The sequence below is a fragment of the Schistocerca cancellata genome, chromosome 3 (assembly GCF_023864275.1).
Source record: "Schistocerca cancellata isolate TAMUIC-IGC-003103 chromosome 3, iqSchCanc2.1, whole genome shotgun sequence".
Classification (NCBI taxonomy): Eukaryota; Metazoa; Arthropoda; class Insecta; order Orthoptera; family Acrididae; genus Schistocerca; species Schistocerca cancellata.
This window is the reverse complement of record NC_064628.1, coordinates 769,010,787-769,034,716: the sequence shown is the minus strand read 5'-3', so window position 1 is coordinate 769,034,716 and position 23,930 is coordinate 769,010,787. Positions and strand designations below refer to the sequence as shown.

Sequence of the window (23,930 nt, the reverse complement as noted above, 5' to 3'; positions counted from 1 at the left end):
ACTGTATAAATTGACCGGAATATTAGGTCCGCGTAAAAATTTAGAGCCAGTTTTCACGAAATCTTCTGGCTAGTGCGCTTTAAACATTTTTTGCGTGGACCTCCTTGAGGTATACCTGCGAAGTCTCATCCCAGACTGAATTTCCGAGACAGCTAGGTCCCCTTGTTAACTACAAAGTGAATGCTATGACTCCCAAAAATGTTACAGTGGCTAAGATATTACCCACCTACAAGCAAGTCGCAAGTGGTATGGCCTTTGGTTGGCACAGGCAGTATTTGACTGTGTGTGTGTGTGTTATTTGTGTTTGTGACACACACACACACAGAGAAAGAGAGAGAGAGAGAGAGGAAGAGTGAGTGAGAGAAAGGAGAGTGAGTGAGTGTAGTGTGTGTGTGTGTGAAAGAGAGAGAGAGGGAGAGAGAGAGAGTGAGAGAAAGGAAGAGTGAGTGTGTGTGTGAGAGAGAGAAAGAGAGAGAGAGAAAGAGAGAGAGAGAGAGAGAGAGAGAGGGAGAGAGATGAAGGGAGGAGTAAGTGGGTGCAGCAAGGCGAGGCGAGGCGCTCGGCTGCGCCCGTAGCCACAGTGGCGCCTACACACTACACACAGCCACAGTGGACTTGAGACCCCGCCGCGCCACGCCGACCTAATCAGATTGCCTGGTCGCTGGCTGACCTTTGATCCCCTTAGCGCCGTCTCAGCCCTGTCAGCTGCGGCCGCGTCCCACATACGAGCTTTGCCCCGCTCTGTTAACTCGACCCCCCACCAAAGGCAAGTGCCTCTTTCTGCAGACACTCTTCTCACACGGCGAATAAAACTACTGGCAACGGTAACTAAAACACTGAGGTGACAAAATCATGGGATAATGATATGCAGATACACAGATGGCGGTAGTATAAGGTACAAAAGGGCAGTGCATTGACGGAGCTGTAATTTATACCCAGGTGATTTAAGGGAAAAGGTTTCCGACGTGATTATGGCTACACGGTGGGAATTAATAGACTTTACCTGCCATGGTAGCCGAGCGCGCTAACATGGTTGGGACAGTTGTGAGGAGCGACAGTTGTGAGGAGCGACAGTTGTGAGGAGCGACATTTGTGAGGAGACCCGGCCGAACAGGTAGCGGGCGATCTACACGGCACCAAACAGGTAGCGCACTGCAGTTCAGTACTGCCGTGGACACCAAACAACAGAAACAACTTAGTTGGGTGGTTGGTTTGGGGGATTAAAGGGACCAGACTGCGACGGTCATCGGTCCCTTTTTCCAAAAAATTACAACCGCCCAAAGAGAATAAAAACGAACAACAAGAAAGACGTCAGACGACACGGGGCAAGAAAGACTCCGATAGAGATCAGACAAAATGAAATAAAATCACACAGAGTGTGACGGTGGTTGGTCGACCACAGGAACAAAAAAAGGAAAAGCCAACCACCGAGAACACATTAAAAACTCAGTTTAAAACCGTAGGCCAAAGGCCAGAATCAACACAAAACAATAAAATAAAACATAAACACTGAAATTAAATGATAAAAAACCCCTGCCCGAATAAAACGTAAAACTAAGTCAGCCGTAGCAGAGTCATCTGTTAAAAGGGCAGGGAGCGTGTCAGGCAGTGCGAACGACTGCCTGAGCACAGCTAAAAGTGGACAGTCCAATAAAATGTGGACCACTGTCAAAACGGAGCCGCAGCGACATAAAGGTGGGGCCTCACGCCGCAAAAGTTGGCCGTGCGTCATCCATGTGTGCCCAATGCGCAGCCGGCAGAGGACAACAGACTCCTTGCGAGAGACCCGTAAGGAGGAGCGCCACACACCACTAGGCTCCTTGATGGCCCGAAGTTTATTTCGTGAAGGCAGGGCGCGCCATTCAGTGTGCCAAAGGTCGAGAATTTTGCTGCATAGGAACGCTCGCAAATCTGTCTCTGGGAGGCCAATGTCTAGAGATGGTGTACTGGTGGCCTCTTTCGCCAGGCGGTCAACATTCTCATTGCCGGGTATACCAACATGGCCTGGGGTCCACACGAAGACCACAGAGCGGCCGCAACAGGCAAGAGCATGCAAGGACTCCTGGATAGCCATCACCAGACGGGAACGAGGGAAACACTGGTCGAGAGCTCGTAAACCGTTCAGGGAATCGCTACAGATAACGAAGGACTCACCTGAGCAGGAGCGGATATACTCTAGTGTACGAAAGATGGCGACCAGCTCAGCAGTGTAAACGCTGCAGCCAGCCGGCAACGAACGTTGTTCGCAATGATCCACTAGAGTTAGCGCATAACCGACACGACCAGCAACCATCAAACAACTTAGTTCTAGGCGAAGGCAGCCATACATGTTTTCTGGACGTCGCGGCTAATGAAGTGCGAAAACACGTGGCAAACGCCAAAAGGCGTGCAATAGAAATGGACACTTCAGTTTCTTCTGTTTACGCTGAAGAAGTAGGGCCGCTGTTCAATCAAGCATACGAGATCGTCACATCACTGCCGTTAACACAGGAGTGCAAAACGATCGCTGCAATGCATCAGTTTCTAAGTCCCTTACAAGACTCCAAGCTGACAGCAATATAAAATCATTTCTTACTTGCGTGGCCTATGCACAGAAATTACAATGAAAAGGAAATGGCTGAAGCTACAGCAACACTTGCAAATATTGAAAAGAGGTTCAGTTCACACCGATCGCCCTATTGTAAAAATTGTAAATAAATAATGATCCTGTAAATATTGTAAATAAATATAATGGGGGACGAAGAGAGACTATCTCCTCATGGTGTTCCCTGGAAACGACACGAAGTCAACTAAATGTCTCTTGCAAATTTTAAAAGATTCACTAATGAAGCCGGAAAAGTCATAGCTTTTCTAACAATCACAATAAGCATTTTTGTGTAGAGAATTTTAGAAACAAAGTGTGTTTGAGTGGACGATGAATACATCTTGTTTCAATACATAAACTGTATCCCTTAACGCTAATTGCTAGCAGGACTCACATTAGACTTCAGTACACTTCCCTGCGTGGTACGGGAATACTGAGGTTTATTTCGAAATAATTAAAGAAAAACGTTTCTACCGAGAACCAAACTCTTCAGTTGGCTCCTCGTAATATATGGTAAAAGGTTACCACTCCTATCACATCAAATTTTGGGCGAGCGGTTGAAAGATGGAAAACATTTTCGGTTTCTATAGTTTCTGTAAAAAACATCGTTAAGTATGAGGTTGAGTGAAAATTATGCCCTATGTAAGATCAATTAGAACAAGAATTCCAATTAAAAAGGTCTTACGCATAATTGTGCTGCAACTAATGGTTGACATGATATCATGGGGGAAAATCAGCTCCGATTTATAATTTGAGTAAGGCCACTCTTCCTTGTCAAAAAAAATTCTGAAATAATGTAACCTGGCTGCACTGGAGGAGTGTGAACGTCCCTCGGCAGCTGCCCGGGCCGGCAGAAGCCGAGCGCTCAGTCACACCAAGCGGCAGCAGGTAGTGGCCGTGCAGGTAGTGGCGCAGCATTTGCGACACACCCTGTGCCGGTCCCTCACTGTCCTGGATTTCTCACACGTGTAGCCACATTGCGGGTTCTCACATGTATCACTTCTCACAAGTGTCTACAACTCGCGCTAACGTGCTGCTTCCTGGAGTCGGGTAGGCACGCCGGCCCTGGATCCAGTCCTCACGGCGGATTAACGATGAGGGCCGGTGTGCCGGCCAGCCTGGATGTGGTTTTTAGGCGGTTTTCCTTATACCGCTAGGTGAATACTGGGCTGGTCCCCACGTTCCACCTCAGTTACACGTGTCGCAGACATTTGAAACACGTCCGCACTATTTCACGATTTACACTAGATGCAGACAGTTGGAGTACACTGATTCCATCCTGGTGGTGGGGGGGTGGTACGGGGTGGTGGCATTAAGGGCATCCGGCCATCCCTAACACTAACATTGCCAAATCCGTTGTAACCACGCCGACCCTGCGATCGCTGCGGAACTATGGCATAAGCGAAAGAAAGAAAGGTGGGAATTAATAGACTTTGAATGTGGAATGGTAGATGGAGCTAGACACATGGCATATTTCATCTCGGAAATCGGAAGTGACGTCAATATTCCCTGATCCAAAGTGTCAAGAGCATGCCGAGAATACCAAATTTCAGGCGTTGCCTCTGACCACTTAGGCGTTCACTTAACGCCCAAGAGCAGCTGCGTTGCCAGTGCTAAAAGGCAAACAGCACTGCGTGAAATAGCCACGGAAATCAGTGTGGGACGTGCGACGAACGTATCCGTTAGGACACTGAAGCGAAATTTGGAGTTGATTGGTTATGGCAGCAGACAAGCGACGCGAGTGCCTTTGCTAACAGAACGTTATCGCCTGCAACGTTTTTCTGGGCTCGTGACCATATCGGCTGGACTCTTGACGACTGGAAAACCGTTGTGTGGTCCGATGAGTTCCAGTTTCAGTTGCTTAGAACTCATGGTAGGGTTCGAGTATGGCGCAGACGCCACAAAGCCATCGACCCAGGTTGTCAAGAAGGCATCGTGCAAGCTGGTTGTGCCTCCATAATGGTGTAATCCGTGTTTAAGCGGCGTGAATTGAGTCCTCTGGTCCAACTGAGTAGTCTATTGACTGGAAATTGTTATTTTCGGCTACTGGGAGATCTTATGCAGCCATTCATTGACTTCATATTTCCAAACAACGATAAAATGTTCATGATTGACAATGTGCCTTGTCGATGGACCGCAATTGTGCGCGATTGTTATGAAGAACGTTCTGGACAATTTGAGCGAATAATTTGGCCACCCAGGTCGGCTATAGAGGCCACATGGCTCAGTATTTCTGCAGGTGACTTCCAATGACTTGTAGAGTTGAGCTGCTGCATTATGACGGGGAAAAGGGTGGTCCGACACGATATTATGAGGCATCCCATGATTTTTGTCATTTCAGTGTGAAACTATTACCAACGGTAACTAACATGTTCTATATACATCACTCATTACATGTTCCGGCATAGCCGTCATCATATTCTGTAATACAGAGTGAATTATCCAAAAATTTCACCCCTTTTCTTTCGTTGGTGGTTTTTCTTCCCTCTTCAGAATTACTTTTTTTAATGACCTTTTACTGAACTGAAATAAAAATTACAAAATTTACATATGTTTCTGTATATGCAAAACATATCATTTTCTTCTGTTACACTTAAAATAAGGCGGCTGTTGTGGTCGAGTGGTTCTAGGCGCTTCAGTCTGGAACCGTGCGACCTCTACAGTAGCAGGTTCTAATCCTGCCTCGGGCATGGATGTGTGTGATGTCCTTAGGTTAGTTAGGTTTAAGTAGTTATAAGTTCTATGGGACTGATGACCTTAGATGTTAAGTCCCTTAGTGCTCAGAGCCATTTGTATTTACAATAATAATAAGGAATAAATGCACAAATTTACACCAAACAAATGATCTGCCTCTGTTGCATTCTCATATGTGATCTCAGAACAGTCATTTTAGGTGTTTCCCTTTGTAATTTGAAGTGATTTTCTTAAACGGCTTATTCCATCAGGTGATTATGTCACTGAGTAATGCGTACTCTTCATCGTCATTTTCCTGTCGTAGCCTGTCTCGAGAACCACACGCAGATAACTGTGCACTGATGGGCCGTATCTGTTTCCTATGTGTCTAACAAGCCAGGCAAATGTGCTGTGTTTAGCGTCAGGGAAAAACTTCCAATCTGCTCTAAAATTTGGTCTACACTTATTTATGGAGCTTCTCGTGGTAACAGACAGCTGTTTCGTTACTCATTTCAAATACTCATGGTTCTTTTTTCTTTTTGCATTGGTATATGTGTTCCATATTCGCTTGAACACTACACAATTCCCGTAAGACTGAGGGGTTGAGTTTGATTTTATATTTGTTAGCAAGTGTTGGGTTCAAATGTTAAAGTGCGTGAAATCTTATAGGACTTAATGGCTAAGGTCATCAGTCCCTAAGCTTACACACTACTTAACCTAAATTACCCTTAGGACAAACACACACACACCCATGCCCGAGGGAGAATCGAACCTCCGCCGGGACCAGCCGCACAGTCCATGACTGCAGCGCCTCAGGCCGCTCGGCTAATCCCGCGCGGCTGTTGGGTAGGTTTTGGTGATGACATCTAGCCACATGCTTAGTACATGTTGCTAACATCTTTGCCTGTGTGTTTCTCCAAACTGTGTGACCACTTTATGTGAGGACGTTTAATTGTCATAAGGTGCTTAGGAGCACGCCGGATTGGAGATAGCGAACAACGTTTCGGGCAAATGATAGCAGGAAGAGGTATACGAAATTTTGTTCTATGGATAACACTCTTAAATCCTGTAAATATTGAAAGTATTGTTTTCCTAAAGCTTAGTTGACACTGAAGCAAATGAAAGCGAAAACAACTGAGTGAGTAGCCGCAAATAGTTGGCCAGTGTTCACTACCATTCGCTTGCATCTGTGAGCAAACGCTTACACTAGAGGGAGATCGAACGTAGCCTATGAAAACTGCGTTATGATTTTTTGTGCTAGTTTTCAATGCGAGCTCGTTGTTTTTGACGCAATAAATAAAATGGTCTAAAAAAGAAGAATTTAGCTGTCTGAATCTGTACATAAGTGAAATGCATGGAGGTAGTCCACTTAAGTCTGAATTGCTGCACCAGCGTTCCTTAGAATTATTCAGTATGCGCAAGTTGCGGTCGGCGCTTTTCACTGGTTTCCCATTAGAAATGAGGAAATTTAAAAGAATAACATTAATTACCCACGGAAAATACAACCTCAAGAAAGACTACGATTTAGATTTTAAGAGTATTCACACAAGGTTGGTGCCGGTGGTGACACCTACAACGTGCTGACATGAGAAAAGTTTCCAACCGATTTCTCATACACAAAAAGCAGCTGACCGGCGTTGCCTGGTGAAACGTTGTTGTGATGCCTCGTGTAAGAAGAAGAACTGCGTACCATCACGTTTCCGACTTTCATAAAGGTATGATTGTAGCCTATCGCGATTGCGGTTTATCGTATCGCGACAATGCTGCTCGCGTTGGTCGAGATCCAATGACTGTTAGCAGAATATGGAATCGGTGGGTTCAGGAGGCTAGTACGGAACGCCGTGCTGGATCCCAATGGCCTCGTATCACCAGCAGTCAAGATGACAGGCATCTTCTGCGTATGGCTGTAACGGATCGTGCAGCCACGTCTCGATCCCTGAGTCAATAGATGGGGACGTTTGCAAGACAACAACCATCTGCACGAACAGTTCGACGACGTTTTCAGCAGCATGGACTACAGCTCGGAGACCATGGCTGCGGTTACCCCTGACGCTGCATCACAGACAGGAGCTCCTGCGATGGTGTATTCAACGACGAACCTGGGTGCACGAATGGAAAAATGTCAATTTTTCGGATGAATCCAGGTTCTGTGTACAGCATCATAATGGTCGCATCCGTGTTTGGCGACATCGCGGTGAACGCACATTGGAAGCGTGTATTCGTCATCGCCAAACTGGCGTATCACCCGGCGTGATGGTATGGGGTGCCATTGGTTACACGTCTCGGTCACCTCTTGTTCGCATGAGGGCACTTTGAACAGTGGACGTTACATTTCGGATGTGTTACGACCCATGGCTCTACCCTTTATTCGATCCCTGCGAAACCCTACATTTCAGCAGGATAATGCACGACCGCATGTTGCAGGTCCTGTACGGGCCTTTCTGGATACAGAAAATGTTCGACTGCTGATCTGGCCAGCACATTCTCCAGATCTCTCACCAATTAAAAACGTCTGGTCAATGGTGTCCGAGCAACTGGCTCGTCACAATACGCCAGTCACTACTCTTGATGAACTGTGATATCGTGTTGAAGCTGCATGGGCAGCTGTATCTGTTCACGCCATCCAAAGTCTGTTTGACTCAATGCCCAGGCGTATCAAGGCCGTTATTACGTCCACAGTTGGTTGTTCTGGGTACTGATGTCTCAGGATCTATGCACCCAAACTGCGTGAAAATGTAATCACATGTCAGTTCTAGTATGATACATTTGTCCAATGAATACCCGTTTTTCATCTGCATTTCTTCTTGGTGTAGCAATTTCAATGGCTAGTAGTGTAAGTTACACGTGCCATCCCACGTCAAGACCATTTCACAATGTTGTCAGAAGAGAGTATATGTTCCAGGTTTCCTGTAGACATATTTCAGCTGCGGCACGGGTAACAGGTGAATCATAGGGTGAAATTGAAATGACGCAGCAACTGGAAATGTACTCCAAACGTGAAGTACGTGGGAGAGTACGATTATTGAGGGCCAAACTCGTAAACTGCACACAGATTTACTGTGAAATTCTGGCGCTTGTGGGCCAAATAACATGATGGTTACAGCCGTAGTGAAATGATACCATTACGTTGACCAATGTCACACAGACGTGCGTGATCCTTATCGGCAAGTTCAAATCTTGTACCGTGCGATTTCCAACCTATCGGAAAATGAAAGTACATATGGGAAGAAGGACATTTTCACACGCTGAGGACATTCACATAGCGATTCTCGAATGGCTCTGTGACGAAGGAGCAGATTTCTATAGTCAAGAAACTTAACGGGTGGTAGAAAGTTCCGATCGTTGTTCACAGAGACTTCGTGATTATTTTGAAAAATACTCTGCTATCTCTGTGTCACTGTAAAGTGTAGTAAAGTTACTTGGCACGCCATAATATTGTGTAACTTACTTTTTGTATTTCCCACTGCTTGTATTTGTAACTTTTGCAACAGCCATATTTAGACTATATATATGGTGTCCGTTCTTTCGTAAGATGTACTCTTTTCTGACAGAACGTCACAATTATTGCGCAATGGTCTTGACGTGGGACGACATGTGTAACTTACTATCCGAAAGTCCTGCGTAACAGCTATTGAAGTGCGAAACAATCATCAGCTTGAATGTCTCTGACTGCTAATAACTGGAGCTTAAATGGTAGTCTTTTTCAGATTATATTATCCGAAAGAACAGACACAATTTTGATTCTGCAACCACTACGAATCAAGATACAAGGGAATAAATGGCATTAGGTACGAGTGTATATTGATTAAGTCAATGGGGACAGTGGCTGCAAGTCAAAAATGGTACTTTTTTCTGATAAGTCAGAAATAATGAACACCACATATGTACTTAAGACGACGACGGCCAACCATCACTTCAGTACCGATGTACACCACGCTCGAACACTTATGGGAATCGGCCAAATGCAGCGAATTATGAGGACAATGGGCAACGGGTACTCCATCAGTAGTGTGTAGATATGCTGAGAATTTATGTCTGACAGGAGGCGTGTTAAGGTGGTCCGTGTAGTTGCGATGACCCCTGTGTCCGAATGGCGTAGTGGTTAGCGCATCTTCCACATAAGCAGCAGATACAAGTTCGCATCCCGCTCTGGTACAAATTTTCAACTTTCCCCATTGATTAAAATCGATGTTTACTGACAGCTAATATCACTAATTCCTTTGTGTCATGTCTAGACTGATGAATCTCCGTTCACCATGCTCATCTGGGATTATCAGTAATATTTCTCTATCAATCTCAGCGGGAATTGTACAAGAAAAACTAACTGGATCGTATTTGCCGCCAAGTCAGCCCATTAGAATGGTGAACGTTGCCTCCTTTTCATTCGAATTGACCTGCCACAATTTTTGAAAAATGTGCATCTTTTCCGTGGAAACTTTAGGTTTCACGATGGCGTACCATCCCTCTACTGCATTAATGACCGTTAGCATCTACATATACTTACACGAAAATGACATTAAAGCACTCCGTCATCGGGTCACAAGTGGACCATCCGACCGCCGTGTCATCTTCAATGAGGATGCGGATGGGAGGGGCGTGTGGACAGCACACCGCTCTCCCGGTCGTTATGATGGTTTTCTTTGACCGGAGCCGCTACTATTCGGTCGAGTAGCTCCTCAATTGGCATCACGAGGCTGAGTGCACCCCGAAAAATGGCAACAGCGCATGGCAGCACTCACGGTCTCCCATCCAAGTGCTGGCCACGCCCGACAGCGCTTAACTTCGGTGATCTCACGGGAACCGATGGCTCCACTGTAGCAAGGCCGTTGCCAAAATGACATTAGCGAAAAGAAAAGTATTGTCTTTTCCAGCAGAAGCAAGTATATTCACTTACTTCTTATATCTTTCGGTGTAAAAGATAAAGTCTGTATTGTTTCCAGTTAAGTGATCGATCTATTGAATAAGCAAACGCTGCATGTAATTTTTTGAACTAAAACTCATTACTTGATAAGGGATTCTGGTTTCTTGGTGTGTGTATAAACTATTGTGACTGGTATTTACGTTTTGTGGTTCTCTCTGTATCGTTCAGACGGGCGAGGTAATGAAAAATAGAAGGTATCCAGAATGAGATTTTCGCTCATCAGCGGAGTGTGCGCTGATATGAAACGTCCTGGCAGATTAAAACTGTGTGCCAGACCGGGACTCGAACCCGGGACCTTTGCCTTTCGCAAGTGCTCTACCGCAGGAGAGCTTCTGTAAAGTTTGGAAGGTAGGAGACGAGATACTGGCAGAAGTAGAGCTGTGAGGATGGGACGTGAGTCGTACTTGGGTAGCTCAATTGGTAGAGCACTTGCCCGCGAAAGGCAAAGGTCCCGAGTTCGAGTCTCGGTCCGACACACAGTTTTAATCTGCCAGGAAGTTTCAAACAGAAGGTATGTTTCACGGAGAGGCAGTCTTGAACCGACTATTAATTTATGTCCCTGCAAGCACAGGAAACCTGGCACTAAAGTTCGTGAGTTTGAGCGTGATTTAGCTGTGACTGTGTAGAAGCTCTAAAGAGATGTCACGTATGTGAACGTTTATATTGAACTGCAATTATTTAATAGTGAAGTTCTTTTCCTGCAACCCCGTTACATCTTTCTTTCATATATTAAAGAGTTCCTCAAAGTAAACAAGTCGATGTGCAGATCTTTATAGCAGGTTCTTTTCATTTTTCCCACAAAGCAAAGTATTCGCGCTGTTGTTTTCGTGGGGTAAGTAGCTCGCTCCCGAGGTTTTTTGTTTTGTTTGTAGAACCCGTTTCTTGACGGGAGCCTTAAAGAAAGAAAGAAAGACTCCTTTTGCCGGCTGTATATTTTTGCGAATTACTCCCCGGTGCAGGCGCTGCTGTGGGCTACGGAGCAAACAGGGCGAGGGTGGCTGGTGGGGTTGGGGGGGGGGGGCTGTCAGACGAGACACGGAGCCCGCAGTGCCCGGGGGCAGGAACGCAATCTGTTTCGGGTCGGCCAACGGTGCCATTCTTGCTCGCGGGCAGGCCCTGGGGAGCTACAGCGCAGTACAACAGCCAGCGCCCCTTGGGCGCGCCGGGTGCCGACAGTCCCACCAACCCCCATCCACCCGCTGTCAAGATGCACATTCTCCCGTCCCGGTGCTGAGAAAAGCTCTGTACTGCCTATGAGAAACAAGTAGAAGTCGTGGAATTTTCAATGACATGTTTTTATTTGGTACTAGCTTTTTACGCGTGGCTTCGCCTGCTTACGCGTCACACACACACACACACACACACACACACACATACATACACACGTGTATATACAGGGTGTTACAAAAAGGTACGGCTAAACTTTCAGGAAACATTCCTCACACACAAATAAAAAAAAACATGTTATATGGACATGTGTCCGGAAACGCTTAATGTTAGAGCTCATTTTAGTTTCGTCAGTATGTACTGTACTTCCTCGATTCACCGCCAGTTGGCCCACTTGAACGAAGGTAATGTTGACTTCGGTGCTTGTGTTGACATGTGACTCATTGCTCTGCAGTACTAGCATCAAGCACATCAGTACGTAGCATCAACAGGTTAGTGTTCATCACGAACGTGGATTTTCAGTCAGTGCAATGTTTACAAATGCGGACTTGGCAGATGTCCATTTGATGTGGATTAGTACGGGGCAATAGGCGTGGCGCGGTACGTTTGTATCGAGACAGTTTTGCAGAACGAAGGTGTCCCGACAGGAAGACGTTCGAAGCAATTGATCGGCGTCTTAGGGAGCACGGAACATTCCAGCCTATGACTCGCGACTGGGGAAGACCTAGAACGACGAGGACACCCGCAATGGACGAGGCAATTCTTCGTGCAGTTGACGATAACCCTAATGTCAGCGTGAGAGAAGTTGTTGCTGTACAAGGTAACGTTGACCACGTCACTGTATGGAGAGTGCTACGGGAGAACCAGTTGTTTCCGTACCATGTACAGCGTGTGCAGGCACTATCAACAGCTGATTGGCCACCACGGGTACACTTCTGCGAATAGTTCATCTAACAATGTGTCAATCCTCATTTCAGTGCAAATGTTCTCTTTACGGATGAGGCGCCATTCCAACGTGATTAAATTGTAAATTTTCACAATCAACATGTGTGGGCCGACGAGAATCCGCACGCAATTGTGCAATCACGTCATCAACACAGATTTTCTGTGAACGTTTGGGCAAGCATTGTTGGTGATGTCTTGATTGGGCCCCATGTTCTTCCACCTACGTGGAAGCACGTGGAGCACGTTAGCATGATTTCATACGGGATACTCTAACTGTGCTGCTAGAACATGTGCCTTTACAAGTACGACACAACGTGTCGTTCATGCACGATGGAGCTCCTGCACATTTCAGTTGAAGCGTTCGTACACTTCTCAACAACAGATTCGGTGACCGATGGATTGGTAGAGGCGGACCAATTCCATGGCCTCCACGCTCTGCTGGCTTCAACCCTCTTGACTTTCATTTATAAGCGCATTTGAAAGCTCTTGTCTACGCAACCCCGGTACCAAAAATGGTTCAAGTGGCTCTGAGCACTATGGGACTTAACTGCTGAGGTCATCAGTCCCCTAGATCTTAGAACTACTTAAACCTAACTAACCTAAGGACATCACACACATCCATGCCCGAGGTAGGATTCGAAGCTGCGACCGCAGCGGTCGCGCGCCCGGTACCAAATGTAGAGACTCTTCGTGCTCGTATTGTGGACGGCTGTGATACAATACTGCCATTCTCCAGGGCTGCATCAGCGCATCAGGGATTCCATGCGATGGAGGGTGGATGCATGTATCCTCGTTAACGGAGGACAGTTTGAACGTTTCCTGTAACAGAGTGTTTGAAGTCACGCTGGTACGTTCTGTTGCTGTGTGTTTCCATTCCATGATTAATGTGATTTGAAGAGAAGTAATAAAATGAGCTCTAACATGGAAAGTAAGCGTTTCCGGACACATGTCCACATAACATATTTTCTTTCTTTGTGTGTGCGGAATGTTTCCTGAAAGTTTGGCCGTACCTTTTTGTAATACCCTGTATAAAACAGTGATTCAGCCGCCTCTACCTTCGGATTTTATGCAACACGCAACACCTTCAAAAATAGTGCCCGGGATTTCGATATACTCTCGCTCGCTATTCGCCAACAATTAGACTTACAGAAAAAATGAATTTGACGTTTTAACCCTTTCGTGAGCCGTGCTGAACATGCTTCCCACTACAGTGAACTCTCTCCTAGTCCCGTGGGATTCACAGTTCCCACCTCTGTACGATGCTGCCGCCTAGTGAACAGTATAGGGTACTACTTCGAATCGGAAGTTCCCGCCGTTTTTGCTGTACCTTCCCGCAGAGGCAGTGTATAGCTCAGTGTTGCTCTGTAGAGGAGCCTTTCAGTACTGCTTGCGTGACATTTTGTGATTTTTTCCGCAAATCTATAGTATAAGGTAAATACTTCTGATTTACCCAAATTTATGAAGTAAAACGTAAAATTTGAACGAGGAGAATTCCAGTTTGAAACAAAAGGAGTCATTTCTGCAGCAAAATCGATGGATAACCGTCCAGTCACTTTCCTGTCCTCAATTCATGACCCATGAGAGACAGCCACAGTGAAAAGGAAAAAACAAGGATGGTACTAGTACAGAGATTTCTTGTCCTGAAGTTGTGGCAGAATACAACAAAATAATGGGTGGTGTCGATAAGTTTGATCAATTACGAGAAAGGTATACTATTGGCAGACGTTCTGTGGCAAAAGAATATTTTATTTCCTGGTGGACGTTGCTGCAGTGAACAGTTTTATCCTGTGGAAAATAAGTAAAAGAGAAAGTGGACAGCATGATCAGCTCACATACAGGATCCATCTAGCCAAACAATTGATTGCTGGCTTCTCATCCCAAAAAAGGCATGGACAAATACCTGCCTTTGTGGCAAAAAGGGGTAAAGTACCTGAAGATTAACGTCATGTGGCGGTAGGGGAGCATCAATCCATTTTAGGAGAAACCTACTGGATGTGCCGTCATTGTATTACCAAAGCTGCGGAAAAGAGCACTCGCTGTGTTTGTACATATTGTCAAATACCACTTTGCATAGACCCATGTTTCAGAAAATTTCATGGCAAGTCATTGTGAACAATAATTGTAGCATGAGAAGTAAATTTATCAAATAAATATGATACATATTGAAAAAGTTTTTTTTTTTTTTTTTTCATTTAACTCCAACGAAGGGCAGTGGGAAGAATACTTCCCATCTTGTTGTGTGACCTCACTTTCACAGTTGTAGCAAATTTGATATTCTGTATCATAAATATACCTATCTGTTAACTACTTTCTGCTCTCCATTCATTAAAAAAGACTGCTCAATAATTTTGCCCACGAAAGGGTTAATAGGAAATATGGTGTATTTAAATACATTTTATTTTATTGAGATACGTTTTCGCTTGTGGCCACGAGTTTCGAGTTAATCAAGAAAAACACGTTTGGAGGTTGCTTAAGTACCTTTTTTTATTATTAATTCGAAAACTACGGGTTCGAGCGCAAACGTATCAATCTGCTACAAAAATTTTCTGTTCACATTTTCTGTAGGACTAAAAGTTAGCGTGTAACGAGCTTGAGAATATGAAAATCTTACCCATGGCACTTAAAGATGGTGTGGGTTGCATAAGACCTATCTATAGCGGCGGCTGAATCGCCCTTTTATATAACCTTCATCCGTATTTTTAGCAAATTTCGCTCTACAGTTTCATCTGAATTCTGAGGAAACTGGTACTCGCAGTTTTGCCAGTAACCGATTGCTATTTCGAGATAAAGCACTGTCGCTAGAACTGTCTGATTCTCCACTGCTTTATACCAAGCGATTCAAGAGAGGACGTTAAATGTACCCCTGGTATGGAGCCGTGTGAAATTATTTTTGGCCCTGAAATACGATGCGATTGATGCACTGAACAACGCAAATGAGACAGAGATTGCTCTTCATGCTTTTAAAGTATTCCGATTCAAATACTTACAGGAAGAAAATACCGACAGGTCGTTTTCGGACGTTTCTACCTGTCCGTCACATCGTCACCTCCACCCCTAGGAGTAGCATATATATATATATATATATATATATATATATATATATATATATATGTTTAAATTTCTGCAGGCATTCCTGAGCTAAGATTTTATGTCACGTCTTTTATCCCAAACCCTTAGCTGTATGGGTACTAGAGGTGTCTGACTGTGACAGTAATTTTCTCCAGATAGCAAGTGATACGTATGCCAGTTTTTGTGGGAATTGGTTGAGGTGTTAAAGAGATACAGTGTCACTGTCGTCACACCACTCGTCGCCTTTTTTCTAACTAGAATCACACCGTGACTGTCATCAATAAGTCTAGCGACCACGCAAACAATAGGTGTGATACTAAGATAAGTTGTTATCGAATATTTTTACATGTCTTGTCTTCTCACCCCTAGATACAGTTGGAATTTGCTACACCCACAATGATTTTATACATATACAAGTAAGAAGTCATACATATACAAAATTTCATTGAAATTGCTCCAGACATTCCTGAGTTAGACTTCGGTCACCCCTACCCCCCTTTTTACCCACACTTCTATAGGTGGTTGGTGGTTCTTACATCCACAGAAACCTTCGTGGGCGTGCTCTCAACAGCTCATCAAAGTTTCATCGTAATAGGTTGAATGGTATAAAACACATAGAAGACGAACAAACATTTCTTTTTCATACAGGATTATTCAAAATTTCTATTCTAGACTTCTAGAGTTTGTAGATGACTTAGTAGAGAAAGTTTTAATATGGAACCCTTGTCCAGAAGTGTACAGTTTGCATGTAATATCATTTTGAGGATCGGATCACTTTCAAATCTCCCTCTTCGTGATACGCACATAGCGGAGACAATAAGCTCTGACCTTTGTGCTCTACAGGAGCCCATTGCATGGGCAACAGACTACGTCACAGAAGAGACATTTGTATTGTATCTAGTTCTGTAGATATTCATCCAAGAACGTAACTGGATTTTGGTTTCGTTGAAAAACAGTTATTCCTTCGAAGTGTCTTCGATCACTCCTCGGTAAGAAGATACTTCAACATTTGAGCAATTTTACTCAACTTTGACAGACTAATTGTATGAAAACGCTCACAGCATTCAGAAGTAAGAAAATAACCCGGAGAAAGTACATATTTTCAAGCGTGTCCCAACTGCGCCCGTAAGTCACGTAATTGCGTCCTTCATTTTACAGCCGTTCTTCAAGTGTCGAGGTCTTTCTTCAAGGGAATGGCCCATGGGACACACTACATCACTACAACTTCTTCAGAGTTCTACTTCTTTTTTTTCTTTTTTACAGAAATAAATAGAGGAAAACAATGTACGAACATTAGTTGTTTTCTCCATAACGAAACAAGAAACATGAAAACAGCTGTGATTAATGGGGTGATTTATTTGCTTCCGTGGATTAACCAGACGAAGTTTTGATCACGTGATCCTACGTCACAGTGCAGAATTAATTTTCCAGTCTCCAATACAGAAATACACCACCACAACTTCTTAAGAACTTATCTTAGTCACCTGTGCTCAATATGAATTCTTGCGGTTCAGGAAAGAAGAAAACCTTTCCAAATAGGATGAGGAACCTGGTCTCACAGCTAACAATGTCATTTGACATCCTGTGTCACTTAGCACACGGACAGTCTTTATTTCGAATTTTTTTCTTATTGACTCCTGTCTTCCAGTATCGTCATTTAGTCTAATCCCTGTGCTGAAACATGTTTTTGTCAGTTACTTAAGTCCATTCCTTGTCATAATTTAACGATGCTTATATTGCTTTAAATGTTTCTTAAAACTGGATAAATTGTTTATCTCCGTGATTATGAAGTCTTAGAAATCTCTGTGCCATCTCGCTCGGTGGGGAGACGAATAAGTGTTCTCTTAGGAAATTCTTGCCTGGTATTTAACACGACTTCTCATTTTTATTTTGTGAAATGGTTCGCTGTGAACATAACATATCCTATACCAGTTGACTTCTCTTTCTAACGAGCTGTCGAATGCCATTATGAAGTAGATTGCTCAATTTAAATAAAATTCTTACCTTTCACAAGTAAATTTTTCTTTTCTTTTATCGCAACTGTTAGCAAAATACTCGCCCACACTGCATTATATATTTTCTTCTAAACTGTGTTGTGATAGCTAACGGCGGTTCTCTTATTTATACTGAGTGATTCCAGTTTAACTGAGCAAATTTCAGCCTTCAATTCCCGAGCACTAGAGGGCCTTAATAATATCTGTTCTGGTAATTTAGCTCGGGTGAACCGACCGTAATAGGGGCGTAATATAAAAATCCTAGATTATCGAAACTTATCCAGCACATAAAGTTCTACTAGGGCCATAAAATTTACGATATGACTCCGACTTCGGTACAGGTTCCTGCGGCAATAAAATTTCCCCCGTTCCGGACGTGAGACAATTCCAAGGAGTAGTCCGCTTTAATTAAATTAATAATTAGTTCTCCCCACTCCACGCGTCAAGCATTAAATAGAAGGAAAATAGCACTGTATGGCAGTTAACGGAAAACAGTCTCCACACACTCACTCATGCCCTCTCGACACATATAATGTAAACGAGGGAATACTCGAAAATACTAACCTGCATTAGATTCGGAAACCATATTCGCTACACCTTCTAATAACGGACCATTTTTCTTTAAGTGAAAATTACGCAATATTAAATTGAGTTAATCTGACCTGCCGCAATAAAAGATTTACGTCAGTCAAGAACTAACGTAAGACAGATCCTGGCGTGTACAAAATTTTATTCAGTTCTTCTTTTGCAGGGCAACAGCATCTCCGTGCTGCTTTGCTGATTGTTTTCTCGCCTCCACCAGATACTCAGTGCCATATGCCATGGTGCTCTATGGCGACCTGCAAAGTTACATGTAACGGGTTTCCCAAAAACAACTGAGGCACTAAGAACTATAATGACCCGAAGCATAGTAACACAATTTTGACAAAAATACATGTTTGTAAAAATAAAATTTGTACGCAAACTACAAGTCTCATAGCTGTGACTTTGTTTTTTAACCAAGACTCAACAGCCCATATTTCCCATTACAAAATCGTGTACCCATCTTATTTTATGAAATTTTAGTTAATTTTAGGATTATTATTATTCATGTTAATCAAAAAAATTTTCATATATTGCCTGATGGCAGTTGTGTCTTATGACTGTTGCGTAGTTTATAATTAATATGTAACTAGAATCAGAATATAATGAACAGATACTAAACGCACCACTCACACAGATACTTCATGGTCCTCGTTATCATGCTTTTCAAGAAGCACATTCTCTTGGTTGAGATCCAAATAAAACCATCTGTCCAAGTTTGTCAGCAAATCCAGTAGTTTTGTTAAGCCTGCGTCTTTCAAGTTTGATCTAGGCGTTTTGTTAAGTCTTCGTCTTTCTAGGTTTATATTTGTCTTCCACCAAAGTATTTGGGCACTTGGTCTTGCAAGGCTTTTACAGACTGTGGGGAAATGATAAACTGTGGTCTCCTCCGATATGAACTGAAGAAAACGGTGGCCTCCCGCGACTCCAGTGGAGAACATGTTGCTTTAAGTGGCAGTTCATGCAAACCTGTTGAAAATGTCATCTTTGTCAAATTTCTGAGATGTATATTGATACCAGGAATGGGAAGTCACTAATACTGTTAAGGTCCTGAAATCCTAAGCGCACATTTCACAGACTGGAGTGCTGTAACCATGGAACGTGAGGTTTCCATGGGGCATTCCTTCAAGAGCTTACCGCTTTTATGAAGATCTGGGCGTCAGCGTAGCGAGGGAGCGTTCCTGCGGTGATAAAAGTATGTGCTTTGGGCCCTTGAGGAGACAGCTTTCGCGATTGTTCATGTACACTGATGAATAAAAACATTATGGCTACTGCCCGCCGTGACGTTGGATGCCGCCTGGTCGCGTTGCCGATACGTGACGTACTAACAAAAGTGTTTAAACGGAGCAGACACGAACGGGGATCACCATAGCGAAGAAATGGCCTACAAATGGGGAAATACATTGAGATAAGCGACTTCGGCAAAGAGGGAAGATTGTTATTGCGTAGAGCCTGTGAACAAGTATCTCGAAAACAGCGAAGCTGGTCGAATGTGCACGTGCTACTGTCGTGAGCGTCTAAGTAAACAGGTAGAAGGACAATGAAACTACCACTACGTGCTAAATGGTTAAACGCCCACGAATATTCACAGAACGTGGGGTTTGGAGGCTTGTCTGCTACAATAGGTCTATTTTCGTCTCCACAAACGCCGTCATCGAAGTGAACAGCGGATCGAAACGTGCAGCACGCCACGGACGCAAGCTGGCTGGAGCCGTATTTTTGCAGTGGGAGACATTCTTCTGCGGTTGCATGTTATCTGTGGTAGTAATCGGAAAAACGCTGACAACTGTGAACCACCTGCATCCCTTCATGCTTCAAGCCTTCCCCGACGGCGATGTCATCTTCCAGCAGCATTATTGTCCGTGTCTCGAAGCCAGAAACTTGCTACTCTGGTTTTAGGAGCAATGTAGTGAACTCACGGTTATGTCTCGGCGACCAAATTCGCCTGATGTAAATCCTATGGATCCCATCTGGGTCACTGTCGGTCGCCATGATCGCTATCTATGTGAATTACATGACCTGTGCGTAGACATCTAACGGCAGATATCCCCATATGCCTACCAACAAAATATAGGATCACTGATATGCACAAGCAGGGACGTATTTCGTTCCTAAGACGGACAAATAAGCTATTAAGAAAGTGATCATCATGTTTTGGCTCGGTAGTATATGGAATGGATGAGTACAGCACTCATACAGCTGGTTCATCATAACAGCAACAGATGTCAGGAGCATGCATACATGCTACAGTCTCAAAATCGACGGCAGTGTGCTTTAGGCCCTTAGGGTCTCAGTGCGTCAGTTAATAAAATGATTTTTCCCCATTTACAGCCTTTATCGTATCATATAGTTAACATCATCAGTGGATCATTCAGTATGACGTTCTGAGTTAACATCTATCCAGGGAGTGAAAAAGTGAATGCACAGCGATTTTAGTTGAACCGTTACAAACTGCAACTTCACTGAGGCTTTTTGCGGATGATGCTGTGGTATATCGAGAGGTTGTAACAATGGAAAATTGTACTGAAATTCAGGAGGATCTGCAACGAATTGACGCATGGTGCATGGAATGGCAATTGAATCTCAATGTAGACAAGTGTAATGTGCTGCGAATACATAGAAAGATAGATCCCTTATCATTTAGCTACAATATAGCAGGTCAGCAACTGGAAGCAGTTAATTCCATAAATTATCAGGGAGTAGGAATTAGGAGTGATTTAAAATGGAATGACCATATAAAATCAATCGTCGGTAAAGCAGAAGCCGGACTGAGATTCATTGGAAGAATCCTAAGGAAATGCAATCCGAAAACAAAGGAAGTAGGTTACAGTACGCTTGTTCGCCCACTGCTTGAATACTGCTCAGCAGTGTGGGATCCGTACCAGATAGGGTTGATAGAAGAGATAGAGAAGATCCAACGGTGAGCAACGCGCTTCGTTACAGGATCATTTAGTAATCGCGAAAGCGTTACGGATATGATAGATAAACTCCAGTGGAAGACTCTGCAGGAGAGACGCTCAGTAGCTCGGTACGGGCTTTTGTTGAAGTTTCGAGAACATACCTTCACCGAAGAGTCAAGCAGTATATTGCTCCCGCCTAGGTATATCTCGCGAAGAGACCATGAGGATAAAATCAGAGAGATAAGAGCCCACACAGAAGCATTCCGACAATCCTTCTTTCCACGAACAATACGAGACTGGAATAGAAGGAAGAACCGATAGAGGTACTCAAGGTAACCTCCGCCACACACCGTCAGTGACTTGCGGAGTATGGATGTAGATGCAGATGTAGATGTAGATGTACACTCCTTGGTGAACCGCCTTGCACATTTTCACACAAAAACTTATCAGAGAAATTTGTTTATTTATATAGCTGAGCAACCAGTAGAAGTCAGAGTGCTGTTCATTTACGGACACTTTATATGTGCTGTATCATCTAGTATTTTTTTGAAGTCTTGTGCGTATAAAAACAATCGCATCGCAGCCGCAACGGGCGTTCCTGCAATAGCTCACTCGTTTGCCGATACCTGTCAGCGCAGCGTTACGGGCACAGAAGAAATAAAAACAAAAAAATTGCACATTTGCCTGTCTGGGCGGAATAAACTGCGGCATCGTCCTTCCGGTTCGCGGAGCCGGCTGGTAAACAACAAACTCGTCCATCGCTAGGAAGTCGCCGCGTACTGCGGCGCAGCCTAACAGCCCGGGGGCACGCCAGGGCGCCTCTGAGTCAGGACGGCGTGCGCCTGCGAGTCGCCACGTGCGCATCACGTGATCTTCCCGCTGGCGCAGAAGCGACCGGTGGCGCCAGTCACTGGCGGCTCCGCGAACCTCACGGAACGCTGGCACGCCACTCGCCAAACTTCCGGGCTAGATACAAGCCACGCTATGACTTTATTACAAGCGAATATTGCTTCACAGCGGAAAATCAAATCGACTTCCATCCCATTGCAAAGATTAGTGACACAGTAGAGTTGAAGAAATTTTAATGGTCACTATTCTGTCTCCCATAACACATGGCAGAGCTACCGCTCTCAACCAAAAACCTAAATCGTTCTGGATATCCATTTCAAAAGTTTCATTCGTACATTGATTCATTCTTTCATTCATTCATCATAAATCCCATAAAGAAGGAGAAACCTTCGGGAATGTGAAACGAATAGAGATATACATTAAGAAAAGACAAGGAAACCGTAAGAACATCACCTGTGTCATTGGGTTTTGAGAAGACCCATTCATTTTATTGTTTGCTTCCATTTGCACTTTTAAGCCGCGAGATGAGTTCACACTCATAGTGCAGCATCACGATAGTAGTAGACTTTTAGATACCTTTCGGCATTGCCCGGGGTGTACCACTTGGAGGCAGTCTACTTTTACACCCCAACTAAACAATACCATGAGAACCATAAATGGGACCATTAAATCCATCCCACTATCTTGGCTTCCTGTTCTCTGCAGTATAGCTCCACCACATCACAGGCGGCAAACCGCCTTAGTTAATGAATGGCGTAAAATCTCCTCCAATACCAACCTTCCAATCCATCAGGACATTGCCCCAAATCTTTCCCGACTAAGGTCTAGAAGACTACCGTGGAGAACACCTCAAAATCTTATGGCTTACGATGCTATGGATTCATGGAAAAATGAATGGTCTGAGACTGGACTATCCAAGAACTGCAATGAAATATCACCTGGTGGAAACCTACCTGGTACAGACCTGCCAAGAAGAACTTGGGTTATACTCCATAGACTCAGAACTGGTCATGGCAGAAGTGGCGAGATGCTCTGTAGATGGAGCATACGAGATTCACCACAGTGCGATTGTGGACATCCAGAGCAAACGATCCAGCAAATCGTTCAGGAATGCCCTAAACGTGCGTTTAAAGGATCCATTCGAGAACTTTATGTAGCCTCCCCTGCAGCCATCGAGTGGATGGAAAACCTAGACATAGAACTTTAAAGAGACTCGATAGATTCCATATATGTGATTGCTGAATGACCTTATAGCAACAATGTCTATATGATAATTTTAACTTACCTATGACAAGATACCTTATTGTAACAACCTGCGTATGCCTACTCTATCCTTAATTGGATGTCCATAAGATGAGACATTATTTATGTGCTATAATGTATGTTGATTTTATCTTTATCTGTCTTTATGTATTTAAACATGAAACCATTTGTACTTGAAAACCACATACGCTAAATAAAAAATAAATCACCTGTGTGTTGTATTAATAGCAAACTACACTATATGATCAAAATATCCAACACCCCTATGTAATGCGGAAGTGACCACTAGATGTCGTCACCTGAGAACACGCCAGTATGAAAGAAGGAATCACTCGCAAGTTCAAGATTACTATCAACAGTCCAGCTGTGTGTGTGTGTAGGGAGCTGAAAAGAACGGGCTACAATCAGAGTTATAAAATTTCTGTAAGCTAAGGTACAGTACCGCAAACTATCATAAGCAAATGCAAACAACAGCAGTTTTCCTAGTATCTTTAGTCAGTTAAGGTCATACTAACGTTACCTGTATGTTAAGTGTGTTGCCTACGTATCGGGAGTTACCTCATAACGATAGCTTTCTTTACTTATACGATCACTGTCTTAATAGATCCCATAAACACGGGAAGCGGTGAACTGTCTAGGAACTGACTGAGGATTTGTAACGGGCCTACAGAACATTCTTGTTCTACATAGTTATCCTCTTGTCTATTACTTAAAGATGAACAGTATTTGTAATGAAATTGAAACTGTAAATGTTTAATTCAGATTTTATTCGAAAATTGTTGATTTATAACATGAAATAAAGGGATATGGTGGTAAAAATAAAGAAAACAATACAGATTAATCATATTGCGCTTGGAAATGCTATTTCCTCAACAAAAAGGAAAACAAAAAAATACACTAATCAAAAATATGTCAAATCCTGCTTCAATACTCCGACGATATTTTATAAAACAAGTTTCTGTTATTCATAAATAACTTTCGCA

The 23,930-nt window shown here is 43.7% G+C and overlaps 1 protein-coding gene across 2 annotated transcripts in view; it reads left to right on the top strand.

Moving 5' to 3' along the window:
* LOC126175808 (complexin) overlaps positions 1–23,930 on the top strand; it is a 747,913-nt gene that overhangs the window by 274,661 nt on the left and 449,322 nt on the right. The window lies entirely within an intron of this gene.